The sequence below is a fragment of the Anastrepha ludens genome, chromosome X (assembly GCF_028408465.1).
Source record: "Anastrepha ludens isolate Willacy chromosome X, idAnaLude1.1, whole genome shotgun sequence".
Classification (NCBI taxonomy): Eukaryota; Metazoa; Arthropoda; class Insecta; order Diptera; family Tephritidae; genus Anastrepha; species Anastrepha ludens.
Window position 1 is genome coordinate 95,439,246 of NC_071503.1, and position 12,935 is coordinate 95,452,180.

Below are 12,935 nucleotides of genomic sequence, written 5' to 3' on the forward strand. Positions count from 1 at the left end.
AAGAAGCTATGCTTACTTACTTACTTAGGTGGCCATAACAACCCGTTACCGAGTTACGGCCGACCTCAAAATCAAGAAGCTATGCTTCTGAATAAAATTTTGTGTGTACATAGTCACGCACTGATTGCTCTGTAACGTCAACAGAAAACTGCAGTGAACAAGGTTAAAAATATTTCAAAGCTAGCTAGTTCTAATATATCCGTGGACAACTATCTAAGCAGCGACAAACGGTTTGGAAAGCAGGTCTTTATGGTGCTTAAACGCAGCTTATTATCTGTCAACCAAAGGCAGAAACTTCAGGTACTGGGCAAGAAAATGAAAATAAGGGGTAATGAGAAAAACTTATGTATGGTAAAGAAAGTGGGGTCAAAATACCACACCTTTTCTCACCATTTTAAAGATTATAATTTCGATGCTGATAAAGTTCACAAAATGGGACGTGTTGGTGTTTATTTGGCTAAAAAAAAGTGTTGAAAAAGTGTTTAATTTAAATACTACTGTTCTGCTTCGTAATAATGTTTTATCCATTAAGTGTAGTGACTCAAACTCACTGCTCATATATAAGCCGCGCAAGCTGGAATAATTGCGTTACTAAGTTTGAAAAATTCTTATCGAGGTTACGTATTTCATTATTTTACATAACATCCATTAAATGCACGTATTGGGTTAGAGCAAACTGTTTCTAAAGGCTAATTAACGAAGTGAGAGGCGTTGTTCTAAATGGCAGAGTCCATGGAGACGCCAAGGGAGAATATACTTTCCATAGGTAACGCTGGTTTATGTTATGGTTTATGTTATTTCGACTTAATATCTTTTGTTCGGAATTTCCAAGTCGAGACCAAAGCATTTTCAGACAACATGCCGTTAACCTTCGAACTTGTCAAGCAGTATCGACACAATCGAGTCAAGAACATATACATATATCATATTTCAGTTACCACAAACCGATTGTATCCACTGCTGCTATTGCACCATCATTACAAAATGTACAGGCTATAGAAGCACCGAATAATGTAAATATTTCAGAAATAAATGAATAATATTATTTTATTGAATTTTATAAAAAATCATTTCAATCCTCATTAAAATATTTAAATCTAATCCGGAAATTAAAAAGTTTCACTTAAAATATGCGCATATAGTGCGGCTGGCCTTTTTTTATATATTATATATCTTATCTAAAGCAAGCCAGTATACTGTATTTTAGGACTGGTCTTACAATTGCTGTGTAAAGCCAATATACGGTAGATGGGTCCTATTAGCTGTTTACAAGAGTAGAGTGCTATTGTTGCTCTTTTTACTCTATCTTCGATATTTGACTTCCATCTTAGTTTTCTGTCTAGTATTATACTTAAGTAGCGGGTCTCATCACTAAATGACTGTGTCTATGTTTCCTGGTAAATAAGATATGTTCAGTTTTGTTGGGGTTGACGCTTAGCCCATTTGCTTTTGACCAGTTTTCAACCATGTTTAGTAAATCTTGCATGATTTCACAAAGTGTATTGGAAGATTTCCCTCTTACCACCATTGCAACACCATCCGCATATGCTACGACGTGTTGTCCTCTCTCTTCTAGGCCCTTAGCAAGAAGTTTATTGTCATCACACAGAGGAGACGCGACAGCACCCCGCCTTGATGTGTTCCTCTGCTGGCTCTCTCCCTGATCTTCGTTTAAATCCCAAATCTGCTCGTGAGCATGTTTTTGATGAATTCAACCAGAGCCTCGAAGATCCCGAAATCAGTCAGTGCCTTTATTATGGTATTCGGTAGGATGTTGTTAAACGCGTATTCGATATCAAGGAAGGGTACCAGTGTGTATTCCTATTATGAATGATTTCTGTAACAAGTGAGTTAAGCGCTGTTTCTGAAGGCTTCTCTTTACTGTACGCATGTGGTAAGATACTGAGCTTGTTAGGTCTGATGTTTGCGTTAATATACTCTTTTATTGTTCTTCTTAATATCCAAGAAGAAGGAGGATAGACTAGTTGGCCTAAAATCCTTGGGTGTTATGTGTGAACTTTTTCCTGCCTTGGAAATAAATACTTCTTTCCATACTGATGGAACACTTTAAACCAATACCATTAACCACTACATACTATATTTAGTTTAATGAATGATGCATTTGGGCCGGGAATAATCCATCTGGACCTAGTGATTTAAATGGGTTAAAGGTGTTCACTGCCCAGGTCGTCTTAATTTCTTTCTACTTGATTGTTGATTAATATATTAGGTGACTCGTTGCTGAGAAAGTGTGTGCCCACTAGCAACTTCAAAGTTTCATCACTCGAGATAGTCTAACTATTATCCGGTTTTTGGAGGTATCCGGGGGAATAGTGATTTTTTGATAAGATCTTACGCAGTCTAGAAGCCTCTGTGGTTCCTTCGATTTCTCCGCAGAACGTCCTCCAACCATACCTTCCCGCTTTCCTAACTTCTTTTTTGTAAATTCTTAGTTTACTGTAATAGCAGTCCCAGCCTCTCGTGTCGCTTTCGCTCTATTACACTGTCTTCAGCTGTCATTTTTTAATGTTAACAGGTCTTCAGACCACCAGAGCGGTTTTTTGTTCCCCTTATAGTTAATTATAGGGCAGGCCTTATTTTGCGCAGTTCTACAAATCTCCTTTTTTTTGTACGTGCTCATTCAGTGATTCTTTATTTTCAATAGTGATATTTTGGGGATTAGGAAGTCTTTCCTTAAGTTCTCGTTTATATACGTGCCAATTGGTCTTTTTCAAGTTCTTTCCGGCAGGAGGGGTCCGTGAGCTGCTTCCCTCAAATATTATTTCTATATAGCGATGATCGGAGTTTGAGTGTTCATTCAGAACTTTCCACTCATCTTTCTGTAAAGGGTGTGACTTGCTAGCATAATGTCAAGAACTTCTTGTCTATTACGTAAAATAAATGTGTGTTCGTTACCTTTGTTACACACAAAAAGCTTACTACATATAATATAATTAAAGGGAGGCCCACCACGTTCGCTGGTATCCGAGCTCCCCCATATGGTATGGTGAGCATTTGCGTCAACTCCTAGGACTAATTCACGACTGTGTGCTTTGCCAGTATAATTTTCAGTGCCACTTTCGTTAGCTTGGCGATAACCCATTTCCATTGGGCCTTGGAGATCATTCCTTTGGGATGGTTTTCATCCAGAACTCCTATAATAATGCGGTCTTTTGCTACCTCCGTAAAGGATTTTCTAGGCGTCACGCCAATGGTTTTAGGACATTATGAAGTCAGGAATGATTGCTTTCGCTCTTTCAATCGCCTCCTTCAACTCCTGTGTGAGTTCGTTCTTATCAGGCTGGGTTTCGTACACCCTCCTTAAGAGTCTTGCAGTGTTTCTGCCATTCTGCTGGGTCTACCACCCTCACAAGCGGGCATCCTTCGATAGCGGAGCTAGAAGTAGCTGTGTTGTGGTTGGGACCGTTTTTGGGGGTTGAATCACAGTTGACTGCCAGGATAGCGCACTTCCACTTGTGCTTGGACCTGGGTCCAGTACTGTTTTTTGTATAGTTACTGGCCTGATCTTCGCTCCGGCTGTCACTTGTTTGGAATGACTTATTAAGCCAATATTTGTATTTTTCCTTGAGCCCGGTGTGACCGTTGGTTCTATTGCGAAACTTGGTCTGTTAAGAGGAGGCCCGCTCTCCGTTTTTCATGTTTCTTTTAATTTGGACTTAACATTTTTGGACCCACGAACGTCTCCGATCTACACGGGCAAGGCTAGTTATTGCGGAGGGCGCCAGGTATACCTAAGCCCCGTTCGAGGCTTGCTTGTTTCCAAAACGGGCCCCAAGCCTGACAGGTTCTTGGCGTGGGTCGCAGCCCTTCACACCCGACCACGTTAAAAATACTTTGAATAGTGCTGTACTATTGAGGAGTATTTCCAGCCGGCACCCACGGGTGAGTTCAGTGGAGGATCTTCCCCAGCCATTTTTTACCATAAGGCAATACAACTAAAATATTTTCAAGCTGAATGTTTTTCGTTAGCTTATGATAAAAATTGATTGACAAAAAAAATTACATAATAAATCCCAGATCCAAACTTTCAATTTACAAATTTTCAAATTTTTTAATCAGAGCTTTTAGAAAACTTTTGGGTATGCAATTTTATAGGCCATTAAATTGTCACTTAATAAAGTGAAAGTTTAGATTCGCGAAAATTCTCGTTGACTAAAAACATTTTGCTTCCATACGATGTTAAGAATTTTATCCGATATAAAGCACATGCTCGAAAGTTTTTTATACTAAAGATGGCGCTGCAAAGCAAATTATACACGATATTGTAATAGGAGAAGTAGTCAGGTAGGTAGGTAGGTTAAATGGTTGAAGTGCCAGTCTGGCACCCCTCAAGTAGCACTAAAGTGCCGTTTTGATACCATTATGAGACCTCTAACAGAAAGATATTTACAGCCAGCCAGAGCTATTGATGTAATGGACATTCTCCATTCATTGATAGAATTTAGGTTGGCGCACTGCTCCAGGCTGTTGAAGAAAAGAGCTCCAAGTGACCTTCTTTGAAAAATCCGCGCAGCTTCTGCAATGAGGGTTAAATGGTAACCCCAGCTTTTCCGCGTGTGCGCCAATCGTCCAGTGACCGGTAAACACAGCTCTACGGGTTTGAAAATTGAATGGCGAGGAGTCCAAAGAACTTTCTGAGTCCTTCGTATATTGTACTGGGGCCAAAGGGCTGTAGAAATTGCACACGAAGAAATGGAGCTCCATCTTTTCTACGCTTTCCTGAGAAATTATTTGTGCAGTTCGCCTTTAACAACTGCCAGGGGAATGCCAATGTCCGGGTAGGAGGTCTCTGAGACCAATTCAATCCCCTTCCTGGCAAGCTCATCAGCAATTTCATTTCCCTCTATGTTCCTATCTCCTGGAATCGAGATCAGAGAAATGTTACCTGTGCATCTAAGAGATTTGATCACCTCCTTACAGGAGCTTACTAATTTCTTTCTGCACCATGGCGTCGTCAGAGACTTGATCGCGGCCTGACTATCGGAGAAAATGTTAATATCTCCCTCGCTCCCGCGTTCCTTAAGCATTTTGCATGCCTGCAAGATCGCAAAGACTTCTGCTTGAAAAACACTAGCAGTTTTCGGCAGTTTAAAGGAGACATATAAATCGGCTTATTTAGAGAAAACCCCTGCTCCGACTCCCGATTCCATCTTAGAACCGTCAGTGAAGACAGAGGTGCAAGCTTCGGTGCAGATTTTCCGCTCGATCCAATCTTGCTTATTTGGATAGATTGTCCTAGCACGACCCTCAAACTCTAGTTTGCGGATAGACGGATCTGTTCGAAGTTCGGAGAAATACGGTGTTAACTGCCCGAAAATGCTACCATGTCCCTTGAGAGATTGTCTCCAGAAGCCAATCTCCTTTTACCTAATTGCACTTTGAGCTGTGATGGAAATACGGAAATGATAAATACAGGGCTCGGGAGATATAAAGTGGCGGTCTATCCTTTATAAAAAGGGAGAGGGCCGGCCGCGCACGTGTATTATTATCCCGAAAGCGGTGGATTGCTCTTTGTCAAGACAATTCTGCTGTCAAGACTTAGTTGACGTCAAAATAAAGTATCGATTAGAAGGGAAAGAAGTAGAGACAATTGTCTCATCAGCCTATTTTCCTTGCGACTCTGTTCTCCGTCCCCCTATGAGCGACTTTATGGAAGTTGTAAGATATGCTGAATCCATGAGATTAGGTCTAATTGTGGGATGTGACGCAAATTCACAGAACACACTCTGGGGTAGCACAAAATGTAACTTCAGGGGGCATAAACTCATGGGCTTCATTCTGTGATCTCGCTGAAGGCAAAAGGCAGGAAGTGATTGATATGACATTATCTAACGATAAAATATCAGGCCATATCACTGGTTGGAAAGTACTCGATAAAGATTCCTTGTCGGACCATCGTTATATAGAGTTCAGTCTTGTGGCCGAGACAATCTTGATCCCAGCAGGCCGGAATCCTCGAAAAGAGGAAATCCTTGATGTTCCCAAATTCCTAACAATAACCTGGATTGACGAAGCCACAAACTCATTGGGGCGAACTTTGATCGAGTGTTATAATAAGGTGTGCCCGGAACGTAGGTGAAGAGAGGGTAAGACAATCCCTTGGTGGAACGCCAAACTCTCGAAACTCCGGAAAACTTTCAGGAAACTTCTTAACAGAGCTCTTAAAACTCATTTGGCAGGAGATTGGACTGCTTACCGAAAACCGAGGAAGGAATATAAAAAGAAAATTAGATAATTTAAATTGGAATCTTATACAACCTTCTACAGTTAACTGGAGAAACGGAAGAGTTCAGCGAGGTTATGCTAAGACCTCCAAAGAGACCGGACGGCTACGCTAGACCCACTGCTCAAACCAAATGGTATTTATACGGTCTCAAAATCAGAAGTGTACACATTTCCTGGGCTCCAGGATGTTGTTGGTCAAAGCTCTATCGATCAATCTGATCATGTCAATATAATTACCAGCAGACGTGATTGGTGTATTGCATCCAGGATATTAACGAGGAAATGATAAGGTTCGCCTTCTCGTTTCAGACTTATAAGCCTGACATCATTTATGCGTATGGTGGGGAAACACATTAGGGCGAGGGTTCTAAGTCGAAACCCTCTAAACGTCAGACAACATGCTTATCAAAGTGGGAAATCTTGCGAATCGGCTCTGCACGAGAGCGTTAGCATAATCGAAAAAGGGCTGGAAACAAGAGAGTACACTCTTGGCGTGTTTGTGAACATTGAAGGAGCTTTCGACAATGCTATCTTTGACTCTATATGCTCTTCTATCAGAAGTCGTGGAGTAGAAGAAATCTTTGTCAGATAGATCCACTCTATGCTATCCAAAAGACTGCCTACCATGGATAGAGAAAGCGATGAAGAAGTCAGGGTTGAGGTCAAAAAGGGTTGCCCACAAGGTGGTGTAGTCTCTCCCCTTCTCTGGAGCTTCGTAGTGGACTCTCTTCTTAATGATCTGCAGGAAATTGGACACATCCAAGCCTGCGCAGACGATGTGTGCTTCGTTAGCTTCGGTAGGAAGTATGACGTTTTGATCCCAGATGGAGATCAATGCTTAAGTCCTGAGGACCTATTAACGGAATATCAGCACATTTTCTACACCGACGGATCCAAAACTAGTGATGGAAGCGGATCTGGATGGTACTTAGACGAAGACACTAAGTACTCCTATGCCACAGGACAGATGGCCACGGTATTCCTTACGGAAGTCTATGCCATCTTGAATGTGGCGCACTGGCTAATTGAGAAAAAGTGGCGGGGCAACAGTATTGGAATTTGTAGTGACAGTCAAGCTGCACTGAAAGCCCTTGCTAACTCACGCTGCTCTTCGAAGTTAGTAGGTGAATGTAAGACAAAACTGAACAGTGTTGCACAACACAACAAAGTTAGTCTGATTTGGGTGCCTGGACATTGTGGTATTGCAGGGAACGAGTTGGCTGATAAATTAGCAAATGAAGGCTCTGCAAGTATGCCACCAGGCCCTGAACCCTTTCTAGGTGTCAATTCGGCATCGATTCAACTATGGATTGAGGACTTCATGAGGTCTAATCACAGAGGTCGTTGGTTTGAGTTGAACTCGTGCAGAGTAGCCAAGTGCTTTGTGAAAGAACCAAACAGAAAAACAGCGACCTTCCTCCTAAAACACAGCAGGAAGAACCTGAGAGTACTGGTGGGTGTAATCACAGGGCACAACGTCTGTGGTCAGCATATGGCTACCATGGGGGTCGTGTACAGCCCGATGTGCCTATCCTGTCTTGAGAATGACGACACTGCAGATCATTTTCTCTGTAGCTGTCCTGCATTTGCCAGAATCAGTCTTAGGATATTGGGTTGCGATACACTGAGTATGGACAAAGTTCATACTCTTCCTCTTCCGGATCTCTTAAAATTCATCAATGAATCCAAGAGATTTGTGGAAGAGTGACTTCAAACTAATCTATCCGTTTTTACCATCCACCTTCTATCTTTTCTATCTCTATTCTTTCTACTGATTTAAATCCGGGTGTAGTACAATGGTCTACTGACTGAGTGCTTGGACTTGCCCAACCCCCCACAAATCTAATCTAATCTTAGATCCGATCTAAATATTATAGAATTGGATAGAAAGCACGGGTATACAATTTCTCTTATATTACAAGTTATAACTCTTATTGCCCATAAGTTTGTTTGATTGAAATATCAAATTTTATTAAAATTTTTACGGGTATATAAAGATCGTTCCAGACCGAACGTTTAGTTGGGAAGCAGAGTTAAACGTGCACTGAGAAACTGGCTCAACAGGGTATTCAGGGTGAATTAAGTCCACTCTGCACAATTAAAAAAACACCCAAAGTTATTTTGATGAAATAGTTTAAGTATTTCTTTAAAAATTCATATTGATATACAGAAAGTAATTAATGCATTCTCCATTTTGCAGCGTCCGGCCGCTATAGTGAAGAATATACTCAGAATCGTGATTACATCACATGATTAAAAATGCCTTCATAGATGACTACTGTGAAGATAACTAGAACTGTTTTGATGGTAAAATCCAGGGTGACCAGTCCCTGAGTAGGGAAGCTCAACTGGTAGTGTCCGCGGGCGCAAGGTCTGACCAAGACTTAATCTCAGTACCACGAGGAACAGAACCTCTCAGAGTCTGCTCCTACACTAAGCGTTAAAAACGGAGAGCGCGACATAAGAGAACGCGTGTATAAAATGCTATCTCGATGATGTCTCTGTGTTAAAGGCGATTCGATACCGCCCTCAATAACAATAAAAATAAAAATAAAAAAAAAAAAAAAAGAGGAAAGAAAAAAAAACAAAAAAAGTGACCCATCACCGCATGGTGAAGAATTGAAAAGTCCAGGAGCGACTGACCCACAGTGGGCGGCTACCTGGTCAGCGTCTGTTTTCCATGTTAGGAGCGGCTGTCCTTTTAATGATGTGGAGTGGCTTGCGAGCCATCAGGATTGACTCCAGTAAGATCCTGATTATGGCATACTGGAATTGAAGCAGATTGCGATTGAGCTGGGGTATTGAATCTCTGTGATCTTAGTAAATGGAGTGGAATCCAACTGAAACGGCTCACAAAAGGGTTCGCTGCCGCTCCGTCCTACTAAAACTTGGCAAGTCTCACGACACGTTCAATGCCTGTTGCCACCTTTGGTGGCCACGTAGGTTGGGTTGAGATGACTCCCCATTAGTTCCGGTCTAAAGTCTGGCTCTGAACACTGTACCCCATAAAGGGCCGTGTCAACCCCCGCATGGCCTCCCTGAACTCATAGATAACCATGGGACTTACGGAAGCTACGTATACTAGCGGAGATAGCAGTCGTGAGTTGGGACCCTTACAATAAAAACGAAGAAATAAAAACAGCAGGTGGCATTGAAGCCTTTAGGAGGAGCTCGGTTATTCGAAGATCCCCGGGGGAGGCACAGTCGGTACGTAGCAATCCTCTAATAGTTACTGTTGAGGAAAAGAAAGGGACGCCCCAAGTGCAACCGGAGCTATGCAGCACGCCGTTAGTAAAATGCATTGCCAGGGAACTAATAAGGGCCGAAGACGTAACGCCCCAAAGCAGCGTGATAACGCCAACAACACGGCATATAAGAGGCTCAGACGGAGCAAAAAACAAAGAGATGGAAACACCAATGGGTGGGTGCTGCATTGGAAAACCTGCTAGAGAAAGAAAATGTGCAACTGAAAAGCAGAAGGCACTACAGGTGAAAATGATGAGTCTAGGAGAGGCTATTGACTCTCTCCTGGCGTACTACAAAGGCCGTCACAATGTGCATCACGAAATAAAAAAAATCGGTTCACTTATAAAAAAGAGGCACACCGAAGCTATTATGGTGATAGAAGAGTGTGAGAAACAGCAGACAACTCCAAAAGAGAATACGTCAAAAACCTCAGACGTCAACAATATTATAAAAGAATGTTCCGGTATAATTACACAATCGGTTAAAAGGACGAGAACAAGAAACAGTCCTAGCACGCAAAGAACTGGCAACCCGGTCGTGAACGCACTATCGCCTGCGGCAAAAAAAAGGTGTGCAACGGCAGCGATTCATCAGACAAAACCAGTACAGGCACCATTTAAAGGCCAAAATGCCGGCTGGACGGTTGTCAAACCAAGAAAAGAAAAGAAGCCGCCTAAATCAGTGAGGACAAGGCCTGCTGCTATAATCATATCCAAGTCTGAAAATGCTACGTATGCTGACATTCTGCGTAAGGTAAAAACATCGGACTCTCTCAAGACTCTCGGAGAAGATGTAAAAGCAATCCGCAGAACAGCTAAACAGGAATTGATCATAGAGCTTAAAGGGGCACCGCATGGAAAAACATCAGAATATCAGACAGCGATTGAAGATGTTCTGAAAACCGCAGCCAAAGTGACGGTTAAAACTCACACTGTAACAGTACAGCGCAGAGATCTGGATGAGGTAACCACTGCAGAATAATTGTGTGACGCGCTTCATGCCCAATGCAATATTAAACGTCCAGATACAGCGGCGGTAAGAAGCCTAAGAACGGTGTACAACGGTACACAGACGGCCTTCATTGTCCTCCCAGCCGGAGATGCGAAAAAGGTGTTAGAGGTTCAACAGGGGTTTTACAGCTTAATCTCAACCACTGTCAAACTGCCCAAGAACTCGTGGAGCAGGCCATGCAAGAGCACAAAATAGATATTGCCCTTATATCCGAGCAATACAAAAACATCGATGGTTATTCCTGGACGTCGGATGGTTCAAACAAGGCGGCGATTTGGACAAAGGGACATATTAAGCCGCAGAGCAAAATGATGACTGCTAAACACGGCTTTACATGGGTTAAGGCGAAAGGCATCTATTTCTTCAGTTGTTATGCTCCACCGAGCCTCACCGCAGAAGAATATGAACGAATGCTGACAGTCTTGGCATTTGAGGCACGTGGCAAGCATCCAGTACTTATAGCCGGCGATTTCAATGCCTGGTCTACTACCTGGGGAAGTACGCGTACTAGCAGACGTGGCAGAGTGCTTTTGGAAAGCCTGGCACCATTTGACCTGGAATTGCTTAATGTGCCTGGTAAATTCACTTTTCAAACCGAAAGAGGATGCTCAATAGTGGATCTCGCCTTCGCCCATAGTACTATAAAGCGCAACGCAACATGGACTGTAAGCTCTATCTACACGTACAGCGATCATAAGGCAATAACCATCGATATACTAATGGGTGTAGAAAATAGCGACTTTCGCCCTCAAAGAGCACAGCAAAGAGGATGGAAGAGACAATCTTTTGATCCCGAAGTTTTCAACATGAGTTGGAACGCTTGCCTAACTCTAGATAGCGCTGGAGAAATGAAAGCAGAAGGCATGACGGCGGTCATAAGCAACTGTCTCAGCAAGGACTGCGACGCGACCATGCCTAGGGTATCGGGAAGGCCACACGGAAAAGCAGTATATTGGTGGAATAGTCACATCGCAAAAATAAGAGGAGACTGCAATCGAGTGCACAGAAAGCTGAAGCGAGCTCGTGGTACACCAGCCATCGACGCATTATTAAATAGCACACCATAAAACCTGCAAAGCTACGCTTAAAAAAGCTATACAAGCTAGTAAAAATCGCTGTTTTAAAGAGCTTTGGGACAGCGTGAACGTCGACCCCTGGGGAAAGGGTTACAAGGTTGTAATGAGAACTATCAAGAATCCAAGAGCACCACAGCCAACGTGCCCAGCCCTATTGCGAGTAGTGGTTTCCACATTATTTCCATATCAGGTGGAGTCAAACCCACGACAGACACAATGGGTGATGGCGGCTAACATCCCAGAAGTCACCACACAAGAAGTGCTTTCCACCGTACAGCGCATTGCGGATAACAAAGGTCCGGGCTTAGATGGCTTCCCAAATGTAGCTGTGAAAGCAGCAATTAAATCAACACCCGAGGTTTTTGCTAAATTGTACAACACATGTCTCAACGAAGGCGTTTTCCCAAAAGTGTGGAAGAAACAGAGGTTGGTACTGCTACCCAAACCGGGGAAGTCGCCGGACCATCCATCGTCATACCGTCCACTCTGTATGCTAGATACACTCGGCAAAATACTAGAACGCATCATATGTAACAGAATGCAAGAGTTTCTAGAGAAGCCAACAGGGCTTTCCCCAAACCAATACGGCTTTAGAAAAGGCCGCTCAACCGTGGACGCAATACAAGCTGTAATGAGTATTGCTCGTCAAGCTACTAGCGGCAGGAAATGGAAAGGTGGCTCGAAGAAATACTGCGCTGTTGTTACCTTAGATATAAAAAATGCGTTCAACTCCGCAAGCTGGCCCCAAATTATGAGTGCACTGAGAGGATTTGCGGTGCCGAAATACCTCCAAAAAATCATATCAAGCTACTTTGAAAACAGGCTCTTGCTTTATGATACTGACAACGGAATAGGCACATATAAGGTAACTGGCGGTGTCCCACAGGGCTCGGTGCTTGGCCCAACACTTTGGAATGCTATGTATGACGGTATCCTCAAGCTTGAGCTTCTTGAAGATGCTACCCCCATTGGATACGCAGACGCCATTGCGTTGGTGGTAGTGGGAAAGCATCTGGACGTGTTGCAAGCGTTACGCAACGATGCAATTGTAAGAATTAGAAGATGGCTTAAAAATGTGAAGTTAGAACTTGCAGCTCAAAAAACTGAAGTCGTATTACTGACAACACGACGGGTACGTGAAGAGTTAATGATTACGGTAGCTGACCATGACATAAGGTCGCAGCAATATATCAAATATCTGGGAGTACTCATTGGCTCGAAAATGACCTTAAAGCATCATTTAGAGTCAGTCAGTGAAAAAGCCGTAAGAATAAATAACGCGTTGACTAGACTAATGCGTAATTTTGGCAGCCCTCGCGCAAGTATACGGAGACTCCTGTTAACAGTCACAAGCTC